The sequence below is a fragment of the Lissotriton helveticus genome, chromosome 1_1 (genome assembly GCF_964261635.1).
Source record: "Lissotriton helveticus chromosome 1_1, aLisHel1.1, whole genome shotgun sequence".
Lineage (NCBI taxonomy): Eukaryota > Metazoa > Chordata > Amphibia > Caudata > Salamandridae > Lissotriton > Lissotriton helveticus.
In genome coordinates this window covers 984,981,979-985,008,408 of record NC_136057.1, presented here as the reverse complement: position 1 = coordinate 985,008,408, position 26,430 = coordinate 984,981,979, and positions in this window count along the sequence as shown.

The window sequence follows — 26,430 nt, the reverse complement described above, 5'->3', positions numbered from 1 at the left end:
AAGGTCAGCTGTTATTAAATTGTATGTTGCAAAAAAAGGAGTTAATGTCCTAGGTTGAAGGGATCAGTGGAAGTTAGGAATTATTTTAAATCCTTGTAAGAAAGAACCAGTAATGGCAGTTGAGGAAAATATGAAGGAGAAAGATTTGAGTAATGAATATCCTGATGTTTTTCTGAGAAATTAGGAAAACTTAAAGGCTTCACTGAAGTTATCAAACTCAAACAAGGCGTATCTCCAGTTAAACAAAAATTAAGGATTGGTCCTATCAATGTCAGGGAAGAGGTAGGAGATGCATTGAAAGAAATGTTAAGTGGTGGAGTCACTGAAGAGATAGAATCCTCAGAATGGGTTTCTCCGGTGGTTCTTGCACGAAAATCGGACAAATCTTTTAGATTGTGCATTGACTTGAGGGCTCTAAATGCCAATATTATGATTGATTGTCATCCTCTGCCAAATATAAATGAAGTAGTGAGTATGTTAGGAGGAGCTACCATGTTCTCTACATTCGATCTCAGATTGGGGTACCACCAAATAGAGTTGGCAAAAGAGTTGAGACATTTGACAGCTTTCATCACACCCAAAGGTCTTTTCCAATTTAAGAGGATGCTGTTTGGACTAGCCTCTGCGGCATCTGTCTTCCAGAGGTCCATGTGCCATCTATTTAAGAACAATCAACACTATGTCAAGTGTTTTCAGGATGATCTTTTGATTTTCTCGCCTAACAAAGAAATTCACACAGAACATCTCAAAAGTGTTTGTAATATTCTCAATGAGTATGGTCTTACTCTAAAAAGTAAGAAGTGCAAATTGTACCAAGGCTCTGTAGAATTTTTGGGACATACGTTATCCGAGGAAGGTATATTTCTCATAAAATCTCTTGTTGACGCTATTTTGAAGGTAACTGCTCCAGAATATAAGGACAAATTACTTTTCTTTTCAGGACTATGCGAGTATTACAGAAAATGTATCCAAGATTTTGCCACCAAAATCGAACCGTTAAGAGAACTGTCAAGGAAAAATTTGGAATTTACTTGGGGAAACGGCAACAGGAAGCTTGCTTTTGACAATATAAATGCTGAAATGATTGCTGTGCCAACCCTTATGCTATATGGTATGAACAAATTATGTGTACTCACTGTTGATGCAAGTCTTTATGGATTAGGTTGTGTGTTATCCCAATGTGCAGGAAAAGAAGAGTGGAATGTTGCATTTGGTTCCCGTACTCTTAGTGTCACTGAGAGGCATTATGCAGTCATTGAAAGGTCCCCCCCATGTGCAACCCCCTACCCCCGAAATCCCTGGGGGCCCGCAACGGACCCTGCAAGTGATTTCCACCTGCCACAGAAAGGCATTTCCCCGCCAATATGCTAATATGGATGGCGGTGTCTGGGAGACACGGCCACCATGTTAGCAGCTTTTCCGCCCGGTCGACTCTCCGACCGGACGGAAAACCGGCGGATGGTCTTTCCATCCGCCGGGTTCCCCCCCACCATGGTAATGTGGCGGGGGAGATTACAGTGCGGGCGGAGGTTTTCGGTGGGTGGATCGCCACCGCCATACGGGCGTTGGTGATCCACCCTCAATCATAATGGGGCCCTTAGTGTCTACAATACTCTCAAATCTGTGCATGTATGTGTTTTACAGCTGTTAAAAAAGGCATGATGGTCGGGTTTAACGAAGTCATCACACCTGCATAATCATAAAAACAGGAAATAGGGTTCAAACATAATATTTAAAAAGAGTTACTACAAAAATATGTTGTATACAAACATGTTCTTTAAGTTAGTTATAGTTAGAATACATTTTTTAAGTTAAGATTTCTGAATGTGGTAATGGTCGTTGTACGTCTGCTTTTGTTTTGTAATTTCGTGATGTCATAACGATCATTACGACGTCGTCACGGATAAAAAAAATTGTAAATAATAATTTAACAAGAAAATTAACAACATTTTGGGCTCTTGGGTAAGCCTGGACAGTGAACTCCGCTCGGCTTGCAGAGTTTGCAGAGTTTTCCGCACTCTGCGGTACGCGGAGTTCTGAAAAAGTCCATTCCGCGCAGCGAAGTTTTTTCCTCTCTCACGCTCATCAACGTCATGTTGACAAGCCCGAGCGAGGAAAATCCACCTCCCAGCGAGATTTTTCCTCGTTCGCAATCATCAACATCAAGTTGGCGAGCGTGGAAAATAAACATCCCGCTGAGGTTTCTCAACACGGTGGATCATTCATTGCGAGTGGTCGTGTATGCTCGCAACCGTTTGCGTTGAGAAACTGCCCGTTCGCATTGAGAAAGCTGCCACTTGAGTAAAAATCTACTTGAGCGGCAGAAAGGAAAGCAGCGCCCACTTGCGCTGTGCATGGTGCCGTTCACGATGATTGCACAGTGCGGACAAGCATCCGGCACTGAAAATCACAGCGAACAGCATATTTTGATCACACTCCACCGCTTTGGGAGCTCCGCGTAGCGCAGCAGATTTTTTTTCACTTTGCGGAGTTTTGCGTAGCGCAACTCTTCAAACTCCGCACAGGTTTACTCTTGGGTGGCTCTGACAGGAGCCTTTGTGTTGAAAGTGTGTATAAGACAGCTACGGATAAGACTGTATGCAGATTTTCAGGTTTCTTAGAAACACCCTGTTCGCTCTGTTTGTAAAGTGAACTCCATTACTTTTATAGATTTCCTGGATGGTAAAACGCAGGTTGTTGTTGTAGATGGAGTGCATGTTATGGTCTCTGAGGAAAGCAGAAACAATTTTATTAACATGTTTCTTGGCTTTGTCAATCTGTGGACAGAATTTAGTTGACCACTTCCATTTCTGTCTTTGGCATATTTTAGAGTATACCAAGACAGTGTGAGGAAAAAACGATATCAGTTCTACAACGGTATCATTCATAAGGATTTCCAGGCCTGCCCCAGTCAATGTGCCGAGGTCATTGCCACCACAGTGCACAATCATGAGGTGGGGAGTTCAACAATCCACAATGGTTTTAACCAAAGCCAGCAACTGATGAAACTTTAACCATCTGTGGCAAAACCAACTAAGCTCCACAATTCTCAGACCCAAGTTCCTGTCAATACCTTTCCTTTTTGCAGCCTCTTTACTTCAGTAGGCATAGCTGTGGTCAACAATCCACACTCTAAGCTTTTAGAAGTGAAGGAGCATTAGCAGACAGGAGAAGCCTAAGCTGAATGAGGTACTTTTCCAAATAAAATTAACTTAAAATCGAGGTGTTTTCATTTTTTTTAAAGATATATTTCATTTGATGATGTCAGCATTTAAGTGAATAAAATTAGGTAGTATTGTTGGATGTAATAGCTAGAAGTTCTATGATTGGCTGTTGTTTAAAAAGAGAAATGTAATACAGACATGGATATGCTTTTGAAACTGTGGAGTAAGCCACACCTGCTGTATCTCATTTGGAAGTAGCAAATTCCTTCTAAAAATGTGCTGTGAACATGTTACCTACTGGTTCCACTGGGTTGCTAGGTAAACTGAGTTAAGCGTGTATTGGGGGAAAGGTGATAAAGAGACAGAACATTTTTCAAATGTTGAGGAGTTCTGACACAATTTAAGTAATGGTAAATTTTAAATTCCAATTGATGACTATGAAATAAACTGTTGTGCAGCATTTAAATTTTAAAAACTGAATCTAGATGTTGGTTTGAACTCCCGTTTTTTCCTGCCTGTATATTAATTATAAAGTAGTAAAACCTGTTGGGTATGTATTAGGAAGTGTTTGTCAATGTTGTTTGTAACTTATATGACCAGTTTGCATATGTTCAGATGGTGAGATATGGTTTTTCTGGTTGCAGATGGTTATATGTACGATGAGACTCTTAAGTTTACTTTAAAATGTAGGGAAGTATACATTTTTGGAAGGATGGCTTAAATGTCCATAGCTATTATGAAATCACATCTATCTTTACATGGTGAGCTGTGTTCTTTAAGGCTTTTGAAAATTGAATGAATATGGTGAGGGTGGTGCATTTCTTTAAACATGTTGTGTTTAAAATTGAGGAGGGTTATTAGTTAAGACTGTCTTTTGAGAGTTCTTGTGCTAGCTTCACTTGGTGTTTACCCTTGCTTTGAGAAATGCTAAAGATAGAAGAAATATTTGAGAAATGATGTAGGTATGCTATTGAGAAAAGGTTTTGCGCTTTGAAACAGTGTTTTCAGTTTTAAAAAGTTAGTGAGGCATGTGCACACTGAGTAACAGAGCAATGTATGCTCCGAGAGTGCCATGCATCCAATTTTATATCAAGTGTGGCATCTAGAGTTCACTCGCACATAACTCAGTAGAAAAGGATCAATACACTAAAGCAAATAGTTTTATACTGACAGTAGGACTTAAACAATGAGCCATAGATATAGTCACAACTGGTATGTATCTAACAGCAATGGAGGTACTTTCACAGTAAGCCAGGCACTACTCAAACACTCATCCAATCACCCAGCCATTACTCACGCATTCATCAACTTACTTATGCACTGTCTATACACCTATTCAATTATCCAGGCACTACAAATGAAATCTTCAATCCTGCTGGCACTACTTTTGTAGTCACTGAACTATACAGGCTCTTCCCTTGCATTCATCCAATCACTAACCATTCATTTATACAATCACCAAGTATGTACCTATCCAGTCATTTAAACATGCAGGCACAACCCATGTAGTCATCCAATCATCCAGGCACTACCCATGCAGTAATCCAATGACCCAGGCATTACCCATGCAGTCATACAATTATGCAGGAAGTAGCCATGGACTCATCCTATCAGCCAGACACTACCCATGCAGTCATAAAATATCCAGGCACTACTCATGAATTCATCCAATTTGCCAGGCACTATGCATGCAGTCATACAAATACCCAGGTACTACTTATACACTCATCCAATCACCCTGGCACTAACCATTCATTCACCCAATCACTCTGGCACTACCCATACAGTCATCCAGTAACCCAGGCACTACCCATGCACTCATCCAATCACCCAAGCAATGCCCATATACAATCACCCAGTCACTACTTATGCACTCATCCAATTACTCAGCACTACACATGCAGTCATGCTATCACCCAGACACTAGTCATGTACTCATATAACTACCCAGGCAGTTCCTATGCACTAATCTAATTATCCAAGTACAACTCATGCAGTCATACAATTATCCATACAGTACTCGTCCACTCATGCAATCACCCAGGCACTACCCATGTACTTACACAATTTCCCAGGTATTACCTATGTACACATCCAACAACTCAGTTACTACTCAGGCTCTCCTGCAATCACCCTGGCACTACCCATGCACACATACAATGACTCAGGCAGTACACATGCAGTCATCCAATTACTCAAGTACTACCCATGTAATCGTACAATCACCCAGGCACTTCCCATGTTCTTATCTAATCACCCAGGCACTACCCACTCACTTAACCAAAAACACATGCGAGCAGCAGGAAGCAACAGAGACCTCTGGCACGACGCATAGTTCAGTTTGCACTGATTTTACAGAGTGAGACAAACTCTTGGCACTAAAAATCAGTGCAAGCAGCACAACTTAACAGACTCTGCAGCATGCAGAACTCCGCAGAGCGCAGCAGAACTTTTCTGGCACTGTTCAGAGTTTTGCAGAATAAACTTCCGCGAGCTCTGCCCAGGCTTAATCACAATAACTTAGCTGTTAATAAAATACCTGGTAGAGCAGTGCATAAGAAATAACTACTGGTTGCCATTCCAGAGCAACTTCAAAGTTTATGAGTGAATTCTTTTAAAAAGTATACTTACATTTCATACTATAGTTCATATAGAGTAAAAGTAGGCAGAAAGGTCTACAAGGTAGATTAGTGTAGTGGACTGCAAGTGTTTTCTTAAAATGGTCAGCAGGATGCTCAATAATATTTAATGGTAATGTAGGAACTATTAGACAAAGAGGGTGTGAATATCAAAGAGTTATTTGGTTTAAGTTATAAATGGAAGCATAATTGTAAACATTGTGAATTCACCTCTAGTGCTGAAATTAATTTGCTACTAATTCTCTCTTTCATGTTACCAAATTGTAAAGTTGTGATCTTTGAAAATGTAACCAAAACGCCCATCAAGATATGATCTGCCCAAACTGCAAACTGCAGATTTAGGTGTATGTTGTTACTAGAAATGCATGAGAAATATGTCATAGTCATGCTACAACAATGTAGAGTGGATGGTACTAAATAAGACAGTGAAATTACAAACTTTGTAGCTGGACAAATTATCATATAAAAAATAAATTTCTAAACACTACTCAACATATTAAAAGATGTCAAAGAAGATGGACAGAGTGCATTGGCATATATATATATATATATATATATATATATATATATATATATATATATGTGATTCAAATCAAGACTATGTAAAAAGTTAACAATCTTATATCTGCTATCTCTAGAACCAAAGGTGTCAGGATAATTTAGGATAAGAAATTGTGCTATTGTGTTGAAATGTATCTGAATTAGGAGATTCTGAGACATTGTTCAGCCTATTAAGGGAATTGTGTAGAGTAAGATGCAAGAAATAAATGACTCTTTTTAATAGGAGGAAAGGAATTTATAAAAAATTATAGGACTACATTCTTTTAGTACAGATAAAAACTAACGGAGGTGCAATATAATACCAGCAGTCTTCAATTGCACCTAGGAAGTCCCTTCTGCACTTCAACATTGTATCTTATTTTGGTTGCCTAATGTTCAAAAAGAAATTCTAATACATTTTTGCAGGTTGCAAGAACTGCTGCATAAAAAAGGAGCAAAAATTAATTTGTAATGTTTTTTCACATTCAGCAAAATTACATCTAGAGACTGCACCTCAGCTGTTAGGATGGTGTTACTGTTCATGCAGAAGGCAGCAAAGCGCTTTAGTTGTGGTACAGTTTCACTGCATTTTTTTACCACTTAAGCTAGAACTTTTGTTTCAGGAGCAGGAACTTGAGATCTGGAGACTGATCACCCCTCTCCTTTTTCTCTGTGGAATTTTAAGTTGCTTCTTTTCCTATGTTTTCAATTGGTACAACATGCTTGTTGTACCACATTGTTTTTTTTGCTGTGACCCGAGATATTGTCATCTCACATATGCTGTACCTCACCACTTTAGTTGTGGTCTTTGATTTACCAGATCTAATAGAGAAAAATTCCCAAGATATATTTTGTTTGTTGATTGCAGGTTCTTCATCAGAAGTCTTTTCATGTACAGCTGAGTCCTGCTGGTGTAAGTTATAGCTCTTTCTCTGGTTCTTCTCATTCCAATTTATTTTTGTGAAAATAGTTTAAAAAAGTGAAATACCAACACATTTCTTAAAATCAGTTTGGATGACGATTGTTAGTTTGATGAGGTTTTGGTAGTTATATTCTATTTGGTTGGTTTTGAAGTTGAGAGTTATTTTTTGTAACTGTTGGTTTTTACATATGTGTTGTTAAAATAAAGTCAAACCAATACGTTACTAAACAGTTAGACTCAGGTTTTCAGTAAAAGATGTCTAAATATCTGTTTTATTCTTTTTGTCATTTCATTTTGTGACTAGTGATGCCATTGCAACCTGTGTTGCAAAGAAGAAAAATGCTTTTTTTCACTAGTTTTTTTGATACATTATTACAAAGGGGAAAGTTAAATTAGTAACCTACTAACCAGGTAAACTGAAACTTTATCTAAATTATGTCTATATATGCGTTTTACAGTTTCTCAAAAACATGTGGTATTCACAGTGTGTCCTTGGCAATAGCGACATCATTATAAAAATCAAAAGTATCATGAAATAAGATGATTAATGTACTTTTTAAATATATAGATGACAAATACAACAGTAAGTGATGCACCATGCAGATGTAATGTTCAATGCCTAATTTTGGCGAAAAAAAATGCAGAGACGTTATAGTTAGGAAATACAATTAAAAACAAACTTAGAAATGTTACAGGAATGCTATAATTAGGAACTAGTATTTAAAAAACCTTAGCAATTCCCTAAAAAAAACCAAAGGAGATATATTATAGTTAGGAAATAGAATTTAAAAAACCTTCGAAATTTACTGAAAAAAACAAAGGTTAGAGGTTCGTTATAGCTATGAAATAGAATTTAAAAAACCTTGGAAACTGCATGAAAAATCAAAGGTATATAGTTAGGTAAGCTAACTATAACTCGCGCCCCCGCAAGGCACTGCTTATGACCTCACATATTAAATCACTCATAACTTGGTTAGTAACATCACTGATGACATCTCAAATGACATCACTGATTACATCATCCACAGATTCACTGACACACCCACTTACACTTCCATAAAAACTTTAATACACCCACTCCCAAACATACCCTACCATTCTCAAACCCATTTATACACCCACACCAGTACTTACACACCCTCTCACTGATTCATAGACCTAAACACACATCCACTCACTCACCCATAAAGCTACTAATACACCCACTCAGTCACCACTACAGCCACTGACATATCCACTCATACACCAATACAGACACTCACAGAGTGAGTCAGTCACCCATAGAGCTTTTTGCATACCTAGTCACTCACGCATACAGTCAATCATACAGCCACTTAATCACCCACACAGTTATATATACAGAAATGTACTTACTCATACACATACAAACACAAACCCACTCACCTACACTTTCACTGATGCATGCATACACTCACCCATACAGCTACTCTCACATTCACTCACCCACACAGTCACTCATATACCTCATCACTCACCTATACTGCCTTTCGCATACCCAGTTACACAACCATATATACCACTGACATGTCCACTAACTCACCCACACAGCAATACATACACTCACCCATACAGCTCCTCACATGCTCACTAACCAATACAGACACTTACTATCCCATTCAGTCAACCGTATAGGCAGTCACACAGCCTCTCCTCTCACCCATCCACACAGACACTCATACACCCATACAGGTACTCAGATAACCATTGGATAAACCCACACAGACACTCACATGCCAACTCACACACCCATACAGCCACTGAGACACCAACTAACAAATTGATACAAACATTCACTCACCCATACATCCATTGAGCTATCTAACAAGCAGCAGTGAGCCAAATTTGAAGGATCAGAAATGAGATAAGCACTAGTGGAGAAGACCTGCGTCTTCTTGGATGGCAGATTCTAGTGTCTTGAAGCCTGTGGGCATGAGTTGTAAAACTGGCCCACTAAGGCCACCATAGCTTAGTGAATATGAAAGCACGGCTCAGGGACAAGGTTTGGTTCCCTGGAATGGACATATGGGTGAATGAATAAGTCAGAGGCTGCCACTCATGTGCAATAATCAGTACAGAGCCCCCATCTGCCCAGATAATTCATGAAAGACCATATCTAACACAGTGGTCCTGTATCAGGATGGACTTTTGTAGTTTTAAAGCCGTGGTGATAGACAGCCACACCAAATATGCTGTCATGGTGGTGATGTCCTCTACAGCATTTTTTAACGTAAAGCCTGTGCTAGAAAATATCTTTGCATAGCTAGGAAACACCAAAGAAATAAAGATAGACAAAGTTCCCCATTCCACGGGCAAGACCTTCTATCATATTAGGCCCGGACTGGCCATAGTGGGCACCCGGTGTTTTCCCAGTGGGCCTGAAGGATGGGACTGTTTTTTGGTAATGGGGGCCAGTTTTGCAGCAGCGCTACAATATCTGTAACAAAAGAGCAGCAGTGCTTCTCAAACTCCAGCTTTTCCTCCCCTTTGCTACAGGCATGTTGCGGCAAAATCATAACACCATGCGCCTGCCTGATATGGAAATGCTGGAGTTTGACCAGTTTACTTTTAATCGTGATAGTTTCAATTCTTCAAGAACACTCATACCTGGACCCTGGCCAGAAGCAGCATCTAGCACTTAAATTAGAATGTCATCCTCATAAAGGGAGAGGACATCTGTTGTGCCCAATTTTGGGATTTTCACCTCAGGACATTTCTCAGTGGTTCCAAGGCCAGGACACAAATTAGTTGGGATAGTGGACATCCCTGGCTCGTTCCCCCTTCAATAACAAATGAATAAAGATATTACCTGACAGGTTCACACTTTAGCTGTTGAGAGGGTCTATATCAGGGCCCGGCTGGCCGTAGCGGCACCGAGCAATCCCCGGGTGCGCTGCATGGGTGGGGGCGGTTTTGGGCCCTTGGGGGCCGTTTTTGTTACAGGGCCGTTTTTGCAGCATAGCTACAAAATCGGCCCTGTAACAAAATCGGCCGAAAACCGGCCCTGGCAAAGAGCTCGGCGGCACCCACAACCCGCCGGGGGATGGGGCCAGCCGAGCACTTTGCCAGGGCCGCTTTTGGTTCCCAGTCCGGCCCTGGCCTATATCATTAACTGAAGCAATGTGCACCTCAACTCCACTCTTCGTAATACATAAAAATTTACTTTTATTGGACAGTGTAAAAATCCTTCTCTAGGTCCCCAGTGTAAAAATCCTTCTCTAGGTCCCCTGGTAGCACTTTCAGATTTGGAATAGTGACTGGCATTTGGTCTAGAGCATGAATCAACCTTGTGAGATCGGGGGATGTGTTTCCATCTGGCCTGTCCAGCTCTGGTCTGAGTGGACCACTGGTGATAGCACCCATAGTCCGCTTGTACGATCATGCTAAACACCTTAAAAATAAAGCATTTCATATTGTGCGTTTGTGTAAGGCAACTGTCCAGGGTTGGATATGCTTGAGTTAGAAACGGGATCAACATTTTTTTATTCTCACAATGGTGTAAAATCCAGTGGCTAAGGACACATTGAGTAGAAATAATGTCAAAAGCTGCTGCTCAATACTTTGCAAATTTTACATTATAATAAATATTTTCCCCACAATTGGTGGTAGGGAATGAATTTTTTTATATAACGTACAGACAGATTTGCCTAAAACATAACATTTCTCAAACAATTTTTACTACTCAATTCTGCGAAAATGTTATTAGAAATGAGAGCTTGGGCTTCTAGCCAGTCTGGCAGTAATTCTAAAGAATTATTACTTGCACGCAAGTGGAGGATGTTGAGTAGCTTATTCTAATTTGCGTAGGCTAAAGCATGCCAGGTGTGACTAAACAAAGCATTCCAGAAGACAAAGGAAAAAAGTATTCTTATGGCCAATTTTAGAGGCTCCTGGGAAGAAATCATTCCAGTTAGTAAGCCCCGAAGAGACCTTTTGGCTAAAGGGAACCACATGGCGCTAATGTTCTGGGTTGTCTGACACATGGGAATGCCTTTTTTCTTTCTGAAAGAAAGCTATAATTAAAGTTGAATTTTCTTCTTTATTTTGACAAATGCTTTACATTGCTAGTTTCTGTGGTTTGATCGTATATGACCATTTTGCTTAAAAGTCCGTGCACGCCACTTGAACAATAGTCTGGATTTGACAGAGACGACATGTTGAAATACCTCCTCACCTCAATGTACAATTGCATGAGGAGCAGCTCAGACTTTGGACCTAGGTTTTCCTGTTGGAAAATCCTTATTCTAGGATTAGATTCAGCAATTTATTAAAATTGGCTTCAGGCACATCATGAAGTGTAAATCTGGATGCCCAGTTAACAGGGGTGTATGAATATTGAAACGCCCTAACACCTGTAAACTAGAGAGAACTAGCTTTGTTAGACCTGCGGTCCTGGTTTGTAATACTCCAGTAACATTTTCTGTTTGTAGACAATATTACTGGGGATGTGCTCTGAGATTTCACAAAAATCCAAACGAAGTAAAGCATTATGTACCTATTTTCAAAATTGTTATACATCCTTCGGGCCATGGAGATGCTCCTCTGAATCATGTCCAAAGTTCTTGGAGCCATATCTGGGTACGTTTTTAGGTTTGTCTTACTTGTTACATTTTCATCTTTATGTTTATTTTTGAGCCAAGTAACACTTGTGCTTCCCGATCTCATAGATTCCAAATCAGGTAGTGTCTCCAGATAAGAGGGGGGGGCGCACCCTGCCTCACACTCCAGCACTCAGTTTGCCCCGATGCATCATAATAAATGCAGTGCATGATAACACTTTCTTCGGGTGTCAGGCTTTAGTTTTTCACCCTTGTTGGTGCAGCCAGTGCTGTGTATCTCTAGACATGTGTGTTCAGGATAATTGTCCTTCTTCAGTAGAGAGCAACACTTTTTCGGGGGTGCTGGAGATGCTGCCCAAGTCTTCTCAGGTCTCAGTACCACTCGCTGGGCGCAGGTGCATCAACCAGAGCTCGTCAGATCGTTAGCTCAAGGGAGCCTTTTTAAATAGGAGGGGGGTGGGCGCACACTGCCTCACACTCCAGCACTCAGTTTTCCCTGATGCATCATAATAAATGCAGTGCATGATAACACTTTCTTCGGTATCAGGCTTTAGTTTTTCACCCTTGTTGGTGCAGCCAGTGCTGTGTATCTCTAGACACGTGTTTCAGGATAATTGTCCTTCTTCAGTAGAAAGCAACACTTTTTTGGGGGTGCTGGAGATGCTGCCCAAAGTACTTTCAGATCAGCACTATCTGCGCCAACCATGGCGAAATATTCGAAAATATCAGAGCGAGCTACAAGAGACTGCATTTTCCAGAATGCCAGGGGTAAACCTTGCCTGAGAGGTCAGCGGTGTGCTCCCACATCCTGTTGTTAATTTAAAGTACTCCCGTGAGTCACTGAGCTGACGAGCTCGTGGATGAAGCACCTGCGCACCAGTGAGAGGTACCGGACCTGATATAATGTTTGGCAGCCTACTCAGCAAATCCCAAAATACAAGACTGTATTCTCTACTGATGATGGTTAATAAAGCAGAAACACGTGTCTAGAGATCAGCACTATCTGCGCCAACCTTGGCGAAATACCCGTAAATGTAGGAGCGAGCTACAAGAGACTGCATTTTCCAGAATGCCAGGGGTGAACCTTGCCTGAGAGGTCAGCGGTGTGCTCCCACATCCTGTTGTCTATTTAAAGTACTCCCGTGAGTCATTGAGCTGATGAGCTAGAGAAGAAGAAGCACCTGTGCGCCAGTGAGAGGTACCGGACCTGATATAATGTTTGGCAGCCTACTCAGCAAACCCCAAAATACAAGACTGTATTCTCTACTGATGATGGTTAATAAAGCAGAAACACGTGTCTAGATATTAGCACTATCTGCGGCAACCTTGGCGAAATACTCGAAAATATCGGAGCGAGCTACAAGAGACTGCATTTCACAGAATGCCAGGGGTGAACCTTGCCTGAGAGGTCAGCGGTGTGCACCCACATCCTGTTGTTTATTTAAAGTACTCCCGTGAGTCATTGAGCTGACGAGCTTGTGGATGAAGCACCTGCGCGCCAGTGAGAGGTACCGGACCTGATATAATGTTTGGCAGCCTACTCAGCAAACCCCAAAATACAAGACTGTATTCTCTATTGATGACGGTTAATAAAGCAGAAACACATGTCTAGAGGTCAGCACTATCTGCGCAAACCTTGGTGAAATACTCGAAAATATCGGAGCGAGCTACAAGAAACTGCATTTCCCAGAATGCCAGTGGTGAACCTTGCCTGAGAGGTCAGCAGTGTGCTCCCACATCCTGTTGTTTATTTAAAGTACTCCCGTGAGTCATTGAGCTGACGAGCTCGTGGATGAAGCATGTGCGCGCCAGTGAGAGGTCACGGACCTGATATAATGTTTGGCAGCCTACTCAGCAAACCCCAAAATACAAGACTGTATTCTCTACTGATGACGGTTAATAAAGCAGAAACACGTGTCTAGAGATTAGCACTATCTGCGCCAACCTTGGCGAAATACTCGAAAATATCAGAGCAAGCTACAAGAGACTGCATTTCCCAGAATGCCAGGGGTGAACCTTGCCTGAGAGGTCAGCGGTGTGCTCCCACATCCTGTTGTTTATTTAAAGTGTCTCCAGATAATTCTTAGTCAATTTATGGATGGGATTTTTTTGTTGTTGTTTCTGTTAGCTATTCTGATTTTCACATTGGATTCCTAATGTAAGATATTTATCGATAGTTTCTATTGCGGATAATTTGTATTCATATGCTTTGTATTGCTTTTTGATTTGTAGCATTTCAATACTTTTTGGTTCTTGCGCTATCCAAGACCTTTTGTCTTTTACAATATACATAAAAGACAAAATACACTTTTTGCACAATATTCTTATTTAAGGGGGCTCCATTGGTCTGTTGGTGTGTCATTCACATTTTACTTCCATCCACTACCGCATTCAGCATGGGGCAGGGGGTCAGCCCATTTCAGCCACTGGATAACTTCATTTTGAGTGACTGCATTTTGCTCTTTCACCAGGAACACATTCACATACAAGCTTGTTCCCCTCTGTGCCAATGTTTTTGTTGTTAATGTATTACTTTGATGATGTCTTTGTGTTTAAAGTCTGATTTGACAGCAGGCCTCTCTATACCAGATGTGAGCAGAGGCCACATTCCAAGCTTTATCAGTTCCTGTCTCTAGCCAATGCTATTATAAATTTCTTTTGCAGTGTTCTTTGTATGACTGCTGGCATTTCACAGCGTAACAGATTGCATCTATTTGAAACTGTTCTGTATTAATTTGCTGTAAGCTTCAATATTATATACCTGAATACATAATCAGACAATTCTTCACAACACGTTTATTCTGGGTTCAATTTTATCAATTGTTCTTTAATAAACTTTGCCAAGAAGAAAACTAGCCTTTATCATGTTTAATTCCATCTTTTTTCATTGATGCTTTTATTACTTTCTTCTTTCTTTCCTTTCCCTTTTTTCTTTTTTTCCTTCTTTCATGATTTCCTTTTCGTAATTTCATATTTTTTCCATGTTTTTCTTCCTTTTTGTTTTATCTCTCTTTCCTTTTCTCTTTTTTTCTCTTTCTCGTCCTTCCTTTCCCTTTCTCTTTTTTCTTTCTTTCTTTCCTGCTTTAATTGCTTCCTTCTTGATTTAAGTTTTTCTATTCTTTTTTCTTTCCTTCTTTCTGTATATTTTTCCATCTTTTATTCCTTTTCATACCTTCTTTGTTTCATTCTTTCTTTCTATCCTTTTCTTCTTTCTCTCTTTCTTTCCAACTTGTTTTTTCTTTCTTTCTTTCCCCTTGAAATTTGTTTCTACATGCTTAAACATATTTCTTTCCATTGGAGTTCCTTGTTTCACATTGTAGTGTTGCGTGTTTGGTTTCCTGGCCCCCTTTCATTATTAAAACATGTTTAAAGAAAATATGAATAAATTATCAAAACATTGTAAACCAGGTGCACAAAAGCAGAAAATTAAGCACTCTGTAAGATAAATGTCTACATTTTTACCAGAGTGATTCGGCCCATCAACGATGTACTACATAGAAAAAAATGGCAAAAACAATTCTCCATTCCAACGAAGTCCTACTACCTTTAGTCCAAACTTAGGGCCTAATAACGAGTTTGGCAGTGTTGGAGCCAGGTTGTTCACCACCGCCTGCTCCCAATATGCTGCCCTTCCACCAGGTCACAATACAAATTGCTGTCTGGTGTGCGGGCAGTGTGGTGGTCCCACGACTGTACAGAAAAAAGTCTCAATGAGCCTTTAATACTTTCCTGTCGTTGGACAGCCACAGCGGGTTCCAGAGCAGCATAGACTGTAAAGTCCATGCCGTGCTGTAACTCGGGGGTTCTTGCACACAGGGAGGCACAATTTGTGCCCCTGCATGCCCTTTCCTGCCTGGGGCAAGAGGATCCCTGGAGGGCCCCTTTCGTTTCTCCACCACAAACTTTTACATGTGCTGATCACCAGGGGAGAGGTGTGGCGCCGCGGCCAGGGCGACTGACGCTGGAATCTGGGGACCACGGTTCGATCCCCGGCTCCGCCGGCAGGTTAGCCCAGCACTATGTGACTCTGGGCAATAGCTTGCTTAATCTTCCCGACGGCCCCCAGCGCCTAGAGACCCTTACGGGTGATTGTGCGCTTTACAAATGTGGATTATTATTATTATTATGTTAGGCTGGCGGTTGGGAAACTCAAAACATGTAAGCCTTGGGCGGAGACCTCTGCTCCACCCGTGGAGTGTGCGGAGCTGTGCCTCCTCCGTGTTACGCTGAGAATGTGGAGAAGGCAAATCTTCATACACTCCTCAGTGGAACAGAGTTGGCCAGCCCCCGCCTCGCAAGAAATGCTCATGTGCCAGTGCACGCGCATGAGCAGTTTTCAAGGTTTATCCAGATGGCGAGGATGAGGAGGAGGGCAGCCTGGGGATGACGCAGTGCAGGTAAGATGTTTTAATTTACTTTAAGTAATGTAGAGTTACTTGTTAATATAGGGGGGGGTGGAGGCGGGTGGCGTAGCTGGAGAAAGGTTGATGGGTGTAAACACATTTCACACCAATAACTTGTAATTAACAGAGGGGTAAAATCCTGCGAAGAGGTCGCCAATAGAAAAAAACAGCTTTTAGACACTGCTGCCAAATGATGAACTAAAGAAGATTAGAGCCACCAGATCTCCCGATTTTCTTACCATGATGGAGAGAGAGGGACTTGGTCCAGGGAGCTCAGTTATGAGGGCTCATTCCAACCATGTATCTTCTTCTTGGTTAGAACTGTTTCGGTTTAAACTTGGAATTGTGTGAGAAAGCTGGAATTGGCATATTAGCGAACACAGTCTAGAGCCTATGGGAGACATCCAGGAGAGGAATCTGGCCATGCATTGTGTCCAACAAGATTGGGGTAATGTTTTAAAACCTGGAAGAGAAGCCTGCCCCATGCCAAAGATGAGTCAGAAGCAGCACATACAAGTTAGATGGAGGTGGAACAATGGAGGTCTCTGAAGACCCAAAGCAGTGTGTGTGCAGAGGGGAAGAAGCACGTCTAAACACCCCAAGATCTTCCAAGTCTTTGACTGCATAGTAAACCCTAAGATACCATCTAGCAGTACGATGCTGGAATATCATGAGTTGCTTCCTGGATGGCCTCCAGTACCTAGAAACCTAATTCTGAAAACCATGGAAGTGTTCATTCTTGCAGACAGCCATCAGTCTAGTCCTCTGTTTCCCCCACCATTTCTTCCTAGCTCTTATCCGTTCCATAATATGAGAAATGTAGGCCTCATTGTAGATGTGGCATTATCTTTTGCTCCCCTTTAAACTGCACTACAGCTACATGTTTTGCGTTGTTGAAAGGTTTTAGGTAAATTCTACCAATTTTGCCTCCAGTAGGGGGACTGCAGGTTGCAAAGACAACCCTTTCATCCAGATGTGGATATTGTAATGCCAGCTTGCCAGTCTTCCTGACTACCTGTTGTCAAGATTCCAAGTGATTCGGGAGTCATCAGCATGTCTACTCTGAACCTGCCTCTAGGCGCCTTCATGAGCCCCATCTAGCCAAAGTTCACTGGCATTAATTTCAGAAGAGAATCTTTGTGTAAATGCGTGTGAATCTCCCAAAACGGGACCCCTCATGTCTTTAGTCACGCTCACTTAGCTCCTCTGCACTTCATCTCCTTCACGGGGTCTCATTTTTCAATGTTGTCACCAAAAACATTGGAGTAATCGTTCTAAATCCTCACACTTGTTGCCAACCCACCTAGCCTTTAGCAAAGAGTTTTAAATTGCTTGATCTACACACTAATGTTAGCGATCGCACTTTTGGGATGGTTTTTATGAGCTCGGGTGTCAGAAGTAGACCTTTCCGTTACTGTGAGCCAAACAAGCTGTGTAAATTAAGTAATACATTAATAAATCAAACACATACACATCGCATCATCTTTTTTTCCACCTGCAACTCTCTTTAATCAGACTGGCATCTGCAACCAAGCTTGCTATCCATTACAGGAATGTAATTGATTGTCTTAGCCATACTCTACAGCGAGTTGAAGTCCAGGTTAGTACCATGAACCGATTGCTCAAACTGACTTTTTCCCGAAAATTCAAAGAACTGCTTATAACTTTGCATTCATGTAAATTGGAGCTATCCAATATTTGACTGCATGGTTATGTAATTTTGCCATTTTCTGCATACATAGTAAACAAATAACATTCTGAGAATCATAGTAACTTGACAATCACTCCAAGTTAGTGCTGGGGTAGAGTGGGATTCAGCAACTATCTCTTATCGGTTGAATATTTCATTTAGCCAAACTGTGTCCTGGCTAAAATAAATAAATGAGTTATGCCGAGCGCAGCTGGAGCCAACATTTCTTCCAGTCTGGCGAGACAATGATACTCCATGTATGCCAAGGGATCCTTTGAAATATGAAAGATTTTTTAGACTTTCAGGCAGTTTATATGTGTTTAAGATATGTATTTTCTCTGAGTTTGTCAGGTAAATCTGTCTACTTGTGAACAAGAAGACTAACACCAAGGTGGCAGGAGGTGACAGGCAGGAAAAACTGAACCATAACCAATAAAATCAAGATAGTCAGGCAAGGGGGACCAGGGTGACGGGGATGAAATTCAGTAAGATCTAAAGGACCAGGACAAGAAGGATAACAACCGGTGAGCAAGGGCTTAATCCCAAGGATGGCAGGACCATGACCAGGTAGATTAGGACAAGGAAGATGAGGTGGATCAGGGTCAAGTGGACTAGGGCTAGGAGGAACAGGACCAGAGTTACCAGGAACATTGGGACCAGCAACAGATGGACTGGATTCAGTAGAATTAGGAATTAGGGGACCAGGAGGAGCAGAACGTAGAAGAGTCAAGAATAAGACCATGGATAGAAGGACAAAGAAAAGGACCCAAATCTGCAAAGGATCAAGAATCTCAAGAGCAGAGGATCAAGACCACGAGGATAACCTGGAGTATCAGGCCCAAGGACTAAGATGGCCAGGACAAGTGGCCAGAAGGATCATGACTAGGAGGACCATGGAGACCAGGAGTAGCCAGACCAGAAGAAATGGGGCCAACATCTGGAGGCGAAGCAAGTTCAAATAGACCACAACAAGGAAGACCAAGAGCACCAGGACCAAGCTGATCAGAAGGACCAGGACCTGGAGAATTATGACCAGGAGGAGCAGTATGGCCAGAACCAAAACAACTAGTTCTGGATCAGGAGGAGCAGGTCCATGTGGCTGAGGATCGGGAACCGGAGAAGCAGGACTAGAAGGAAGAGGATGGGCAGAAGGATGATCACGAGGATGAGGATAAGCACATGGACAAGGAGGAGGCCCAGAGCTATGGCAGCTGGACCAGAATCACCAGAAAGTCCTGTAGGAACAAGAACAAAAGGATGAAGATTAGGATCAAGAGCAACAGCATCGGGCCAGGCACAGTGGAGGACCAGATTATGAGATGAACCAGGAGAACCAGGACAAGATCTTGACAAAGAATAGGAAGAGGATCAGGAGGAGCAGCGGTAGGAAAGTGAAAAGGAGGAGAAAGAGGAGCAGCGGGAAGTGGGGGCTTGAAGCATGAGGAAGAGGAGAAAGACACGATCAGAAGCATGGTGGTGACACCAAGGAGAAGAAAACCAGGAGGGGGAGAAAGACCAGGAGGAGGTTGATGATGAAGAGTAAAAGGTGGATAATGACAAAGTGGAGGAAGCAGAGCAGAAGGAAGATGAGGTCAGAAGGGAACGTCCACCAACCCTCTAGACACCTGTGCTCCTCTTCACTTGCCCTCGAACACCCCCCACATCCGTCACAGCTGCAGCCATGGCCACTCTTTCTACTACATCGCGGCCAAGATTTGGAACGACCTTCCCCTCCAGCTCCGTACAGCCCCCTTGATAGCAGACTTAAGAAAGAGGCTGAAAACCTGGCTCTTTCATGGAAACACAGCCGTTACCCCTAGGGGTAACAGTGTTGCGCTTTACAAATGCTGATTGATTGATTGAGTGTGATTCTAGGCTAAATGTACAAGCATGTGGTTTCAATATTAGAGGCCACATCTCTTAGAAATTATTCTTAGTAACTATTCTGAAGTGGCAGCTCCTTCAGAACCCCTTTACCCCCTTTTTCAACCCCATTAAAGAAAGGGTAAATCCTTCAGAAGATCTAGAACGAGGAGGATCCACCGAGATCCAACAGCCATTTTTGAGCAGGATCAGGCCCCAGTGAAATATGCTGAATTTGTCCCCGTATAATCTGTCAATGCTAGACGCATTTAGCAGCTCCAGCACTTTGTCTGATTTCTATTTGGTGCAGCGATGTGCATGCAGCACTGGAGCTTTCTTATTTTAGCTTCCAGCTGAGCCAATTATAAAGGGCCATAAGCCCTCCTTTTGTTTGAGTATAATTCTGTCTGGGAGCTATTTGGAGCCTAACACCTATCCTCCAATTCAATGGAGAGGAAACAAAACTCATGCCTTAGTATTACTTCACAAGTATGTAAGAGAACCTACAATTTGGAGGCAAGGTTTCAACATTGTTCAATCCATGTATTTAAGAGATATGCATGAATTGAAAAAGTATCAGTACAACTATTTACACAAATAATTTAAGCAGCACTTACCACGTTTTAGTATGGGATGGTGGTATGGTGAAAAGGATATTGAAGAGAAGCGCTGCCTCCTACAATATGGACCCTTCTCACTGGATTTTAAGATGTGTGTCTGCTTGCATGCCATCTAGTGCTCTCTTCTTGTTTTACATAACCACATTATATAATGGTGAGATAACAAAGATGTATATAAAAAAAGGGCTGCCTCCTTCAATATGAATTTTAAATAATTGATGAATTTATCTACCTTTACGGTATCCGTTATTCGGAGATTACAAGAATTGTTGTACTAACTTGTGACTTCCTGAAATTAGAAAGAGATATTATGGTAGTAATGGGCTACCAAGTAAAATAAGCAATTGATGTCCCCCATTTTAGCAGCGGTGCGTCACGTCTTTATTTTCACAATGTTCACGCACAAAGTAGTAAGCACAAAAATAATGCAGGTGATACCTGCACCAAAAGGAAGGAAAACATGATTCACATAAGGATTATATAGCATCAGGATGAAATAGATATGTTATCCTTCTTCCTCGCATAGTGTGTGATTACAGGGGAACTGCCACCCCACTGCCGAGAGAAGTTTAGCAAACACTTGTTAATAACACAACACAGGCATGACCTTGTGTAAAAAAGGACACATTCAGTTCAGGGTGTTTCTATTTGCAGTTTTCATTAGGGGTGAACGTGAACACACCATACAAAAAAACATCACTGCGATCTTAAAGGATTGAAATATAAGTCAATGCAATTAACAGAATCAACCATTTCTAGTGTATTTTTTCCTGGCAGGGATGCAAAGGAGCAAGGAAGATCGCCATAGAGCCATATGTGCTGTATTTATGACTTATGCTATGCAAACAAATAATGGACGGAATGCTGTATGAATCATACATTCACCACCCAGTCAAGAGACCTGGCTTAAATCCATTGTTCTTTTGCTCTCCATGCCACCCCAGGTTAGACCCAGCCATATGCAAATCAGTCTTGACCCTGTGCCTCATGGGAACAGTCCAGACCGAACTTCCAAGCCAGGTCCTCCCTGGACCCGAAACGAGCATCCTGGGACCAGTTTCTGGGTATTACCCTTCATTAGCCAGGCTAGCTTGATTTCAGTGGCACAGTGAGCAAGGGACCCACATCTGGGCATATCTATCCCACTTAGGGTGAAAAGTGCTACACAAACAAATCATGGACGGAATGCTGAATAAATCATACATTTACCCCCAGTCAAGAGATCTGGGTTAAATCCATCATTCTACTGCTCACCATGTCACCCCAGTTTAGACCCAGCCACATGCAAATCAGTCTTGACCCTGTGCCTCACAGGAACAGTCAAGACCGAACTGCCAAGCCAAGCCCTCCCTGGACTGGAAACAAGCATCCTCGGACCGGTTTCTGTGTATTACCCTTCATCAGCCAGGCTAGCTTGAATCCAGTGGCACAGTGAGCAAGGGATCCACGTCTGAGCATACCCATCCCACTTAGGGTGAAAAGTGCTCTGCAAACAAATGTTGAAAGGAATGCTGAATAAATCATACATTCACCCCCAGTCAAGAGATCTGGGTTAAATCCATCATTCTTTTGCTCTCCATGCCACCCCAGTTTAGACCCAGCAATATGCAAATCAGTCTTGACCCTGTGCCTCATGGGAACAGTCCAGACCGAACTGCCAAGCCAGGTCCTTCCGAGACCAGAAACAAGCATCCTGGGACCGGTTTCTTGGTATTACCCTTCGTCAGCCAGACTAGCTTGAATCCAGCCACACAATGAGTAAGAGTCCCACGTCTGGGCATATCCATTAACTTAAAGTGAAAAGTGCTATGCAAACAAATGATGGACAGAATGCTGAATAAATCATACATTCACCCCCAGTCAAGAGATCTGGGTAAAATCCATTGTTCTTTTGCTCACCATGCCACCCCAGTTTAGACCCAGCCATATGCAAATCAGTCTTGACCCTGTGCCTCATGAGAACAGTCCAGACCGAACTGCCAAGCCAGGTCCTCCCTGCACTTGAAAAAAGCATCCTGGGACCAGTTTCTATGCATTACCCTTCATCAGCCAGGCTAGCTTGAAACCAGTGTGTTGGACCTGGGATCTCCAAGTCACATAGGGTAGCTTGACACAAAGTAGAAAGGCCTAACTCCAAGGTACATGTGTTAAGGTTGCGTCTCACCCACTCAGTAACTCAGTGCCCATCCACCCAAAAATGACACTACACCTTAGTTTTTATAAAAGTAGAAAAGGTTTATCTTTCCTTCAGTGAGTTTTTCAGTTGCACTTCATTCAATACAGCACATAATAATCATTACTTCTGAAGCACTGACATTTGTAGGTCTTTTTCTAAAGTACCCGGACAGATTTAATTTAGCAAATCCTTTCAGCTCTCTCTAAATCAAGGGGAGTAATATGATTATCACCAGAACTCTTTACATTACCCTTTTCGCCAAAGAACAAATTTCAATAGTTCCTCAACAGCACTGGTATCTTGTCACAGGTAACAAATAGTTGTGACTAAAAGGCTGCCTACAGATTAGAGCAATAGATCAGTTACACGGTGAAAACATTCCACAACCCTTTAAGGATAAAATTCACAATAGCAAATCATACAGGAAGGAAGTTGTTCACATCAATTGGACAGTTTAGTTATTCACTCTAAGTACATAGAGAGGTGGATATTTTCACGGACTTATGGCCACACCTCGGCTTTACTCGGTTAACAGAACTCCCTCTTCGGATCGGCCAGATCCACGTTTTAAATAGTTTCAGTCAAGCTCTAATTTCCACCCATTGCGTAACCCTGCTATCGCCAGCACCCAGGGCCTCTACATGCTCTCGATGAACCACGGAGAGAGTGTACCAAGAATGGGCCCCGCAGAATGCTCCTGATTACTCCGGTTCGATAATCCCACTCCCCGCTTACTTCACAACCAGAGACACTGACACCGTTCTCCAGAATCCACGGTCTGAAGTCTTCTCTAATGCTGCTCTAGTCGGGGAGGGAAGGACCCGAACCGCTTCAACCTCCGGGGAAGAAACCACTCGCCCTCGCAGGTCACCCTCTTTCTTGCGCGTCCCTCAGCTCAGCGTTGGAGCGCACACGGAACCTCCCTCAGGGCGGGGTTGGCCTTCTTCGATTCCGCCCTCTCTCTCCCAGACGCTCCCTTCCGTCAACACAGGGGCGGGCCTTCACTTCGCCTCACCTCTGATTTCCTCGCTGACGGCGGAGGCAGCACAGGAAGCGGCACTTGAAGCGGCACTTGCCCCACACGTTGGCCCCTGTCAGGCTCACCTCAGCGGTCCTGCGGTCGGCGGACTGCAGATGCTCCACCTGCCTTACCCGTTGCCGACACCGGGGACAGAAAGGTAGGTCGGTAGGTCGGTGCCAGATGCGCTGACTCAGCGGGGGTCTCCAATACTGCCGGAGATCCGATATTGATGCCGCAGTCTTCGGAGGTGTCTGACCAGACAGCCAGAAGGCGGGCAGCCCAGTCCTCCCGGTGGTCGCTCAACAAGGGTGAAAAGCGAACCGGCAGGACTTATAGTCCCTTCCTGGGGATTGTGACACTCTTCTGTCTGTCAACTCGTATGCCCTCTCGCCTCGGATAGTGTCCCAACAAAGTCACCAAGAGGAATGAGGCTCGATCGGACAGAGCAGGGCCAGGTCAGCTCAAAGGGGATGGCATCAATATAGCGAGGTAGCAACCCCTAAGGGCAGTCAAACCTCCACTTTACGCACCAGTCTCCCTTCCCAGTTGCCTAAGCTCCTACCAAGACTCCTGTCCTCACCTCAACCAAAACAACCACACCAAATTGGCCGCCCAACATTCCGCCTTATATAGGCTGACCCCAGGCTGTCCAGAGGAGTCCAGAAAGTTCTGGAAACCCCCATTCTGTCCTATGGACCTGGTTCCTGAGGTAACTGGCTAGGTGGCAGTTGGAAGCCACCATTTTGTGGGTCTTGTAAATATAGGCAGGAAAGCGTCTAAGCCTCAGGAAAAGGGACCCTGAGGGCAAAGAGCACCTAACCCCTAGGTCAACACCTCAAAAATTCAGTGGGCATAAAAAGATAAAAAGGTTTGAGGGGCAAAAAGGGGACAAAATAAATAATTAAGTAGGAGGTGCTACCCAAAGGGCAGACAGGTCTAACACACGTCCCCCCAGCTGAAAGTGGGGAGATCTACCCAACCCCTTGGGAGTCCTCATCACTAAGGCGGAAATACCTAGAGAGACCGTCTGCATTGGCGTGGTCCACTCCAGGCCGATGTTCCACCCGGAAGTCCATTCCTGTAGGGAGATGGACCATCTCAACAACTTGGGATTTTCCCCCTTCATTTGCATCAGCCAACAAAGAGGTCGATGGTCAGTCTGAACCAGGAAGTGCGAGCCAAACAGGTATGGCCGTAACTTCTTCAGAGCCCATACCACCGCAAAAGCTTCCCGCTCAATTGCACTCCACTTCTGTTCCCGGGGAAGCAGTCTCCTGGACAGGAAGACTACAGGCTGATCCAGACCCTCTTCATTGAGTTGCGATAACACTGCCCCAATGCCATGCTCTGTTGCGTCGGTCTGGACAATGAACTCCTTGGAGAAGTCTGGGGCCCTCAGGACCGGTGCTGCACACATTGCCTGTTTCAATTTCACAAAGGCTTGCTGACAAGCCTCTGTCCAGACTACCCGTCGAGGTTGTTTCTTGGATGTGAGCTCTGTGAGGGGCGCTACAATAGTGCCATACCCCTTCACAAAGCGACGGTAGTAACCTGTGAGGCCCAGGAAGGCTCGGACCTCAGTCTGGGTCTTGGGGGGTTCCCAGGCCATGATTGCCTCAATCTTTGCCTGGAGGGGCTGCACTGTTCCCCTACCCACCAAGTGGCCTAGGTACACAACCGACCCATGCCCAATCTGACATTTGATTGTCAAGCCAGCCTGTTTCAGGGCCTGGAGAACAGCTTGCAAGTGACGCAAATGGTCCTCCCAACTGCTGCTGAAGACGGCAATGTCATCCAGGTAAGCAGCGGAGAATGCCTCCATTCCAGAGAGGACCTGGTTCACCAGCCGCTGAAACGTGGCAGGGGCGTTCTTGAGCCCAAAGGGCATCACACAGAACTGGTAGTGTCCCTCAGGCGTGGAGAAAGCTGACCTTTCCTTTGCTCCATCTGTAAGGGAGATCTGCCAGTACCCTGTAGTAAGGTCAAAAGTACTCAGGTATTGGGCAGCTCCCAGCCGGTCAATCAATTCATCCGCCGTAGGGATCGGATGAGCATCAGTCTTGGTCACTGAGTTCAGTCCCCGGTAATCCACACAGAACCTTAGTTCTGGAGTGGTGCCTGGTGGGGCAGCTTTTGGTACTAAAACCACCGGACTAGACCAGGGACTACTGGAAGGTTCAATGACTCCTAGCTCCAGCATCTTGGTAACCTCACCGTGGATGCTGGCCTTCACCTTGTCTGACAGCCGGTAGGTCTTTGACTTCACTGGTGGGCTGTCTCCTGTGTCCACCTCATGGGTACACAGGTGGGTCCTTCCCGGGACAAGGGAGAACAACGAAGAGTACTGCTCCATGTCCTTTCCCAACAGACAATCGACTGGCACGGCAGGGCTTACGGCAACTCGAAGTGAACCTGCAACCCCTTCCCACTCAAAGGGAACCTCGGCCACAGGGTAGTGGCCCAATCTGCCGTCAGCCATCGCGGCGGGGTGGAGTACATGTGGAATCACCTGCTCTGGAGACACCAGTTGACTCCTTACCATAGTCATACTGGCTCCTGTGTCTCTCCGAGCCACCCCTCTTTGGCCATTGATGGTGACCCATTGCCCATACTTTACAGTATTTGAGGGCACCTGGATCTTAGGAACCATCTCCCGATCTCCCAGGGACACTAAGGTGACACCCGCCCACTCACCCCCCTTATCTAAGGGCAACTCCTCCCCGAGCACTACACTAGCGACTCCCGGGGCTTTTCCTCCGGTGGGAGGGGGTGGTCTCTTTGGGCACTTGACATCTCCCTTATAATGCCCAACACC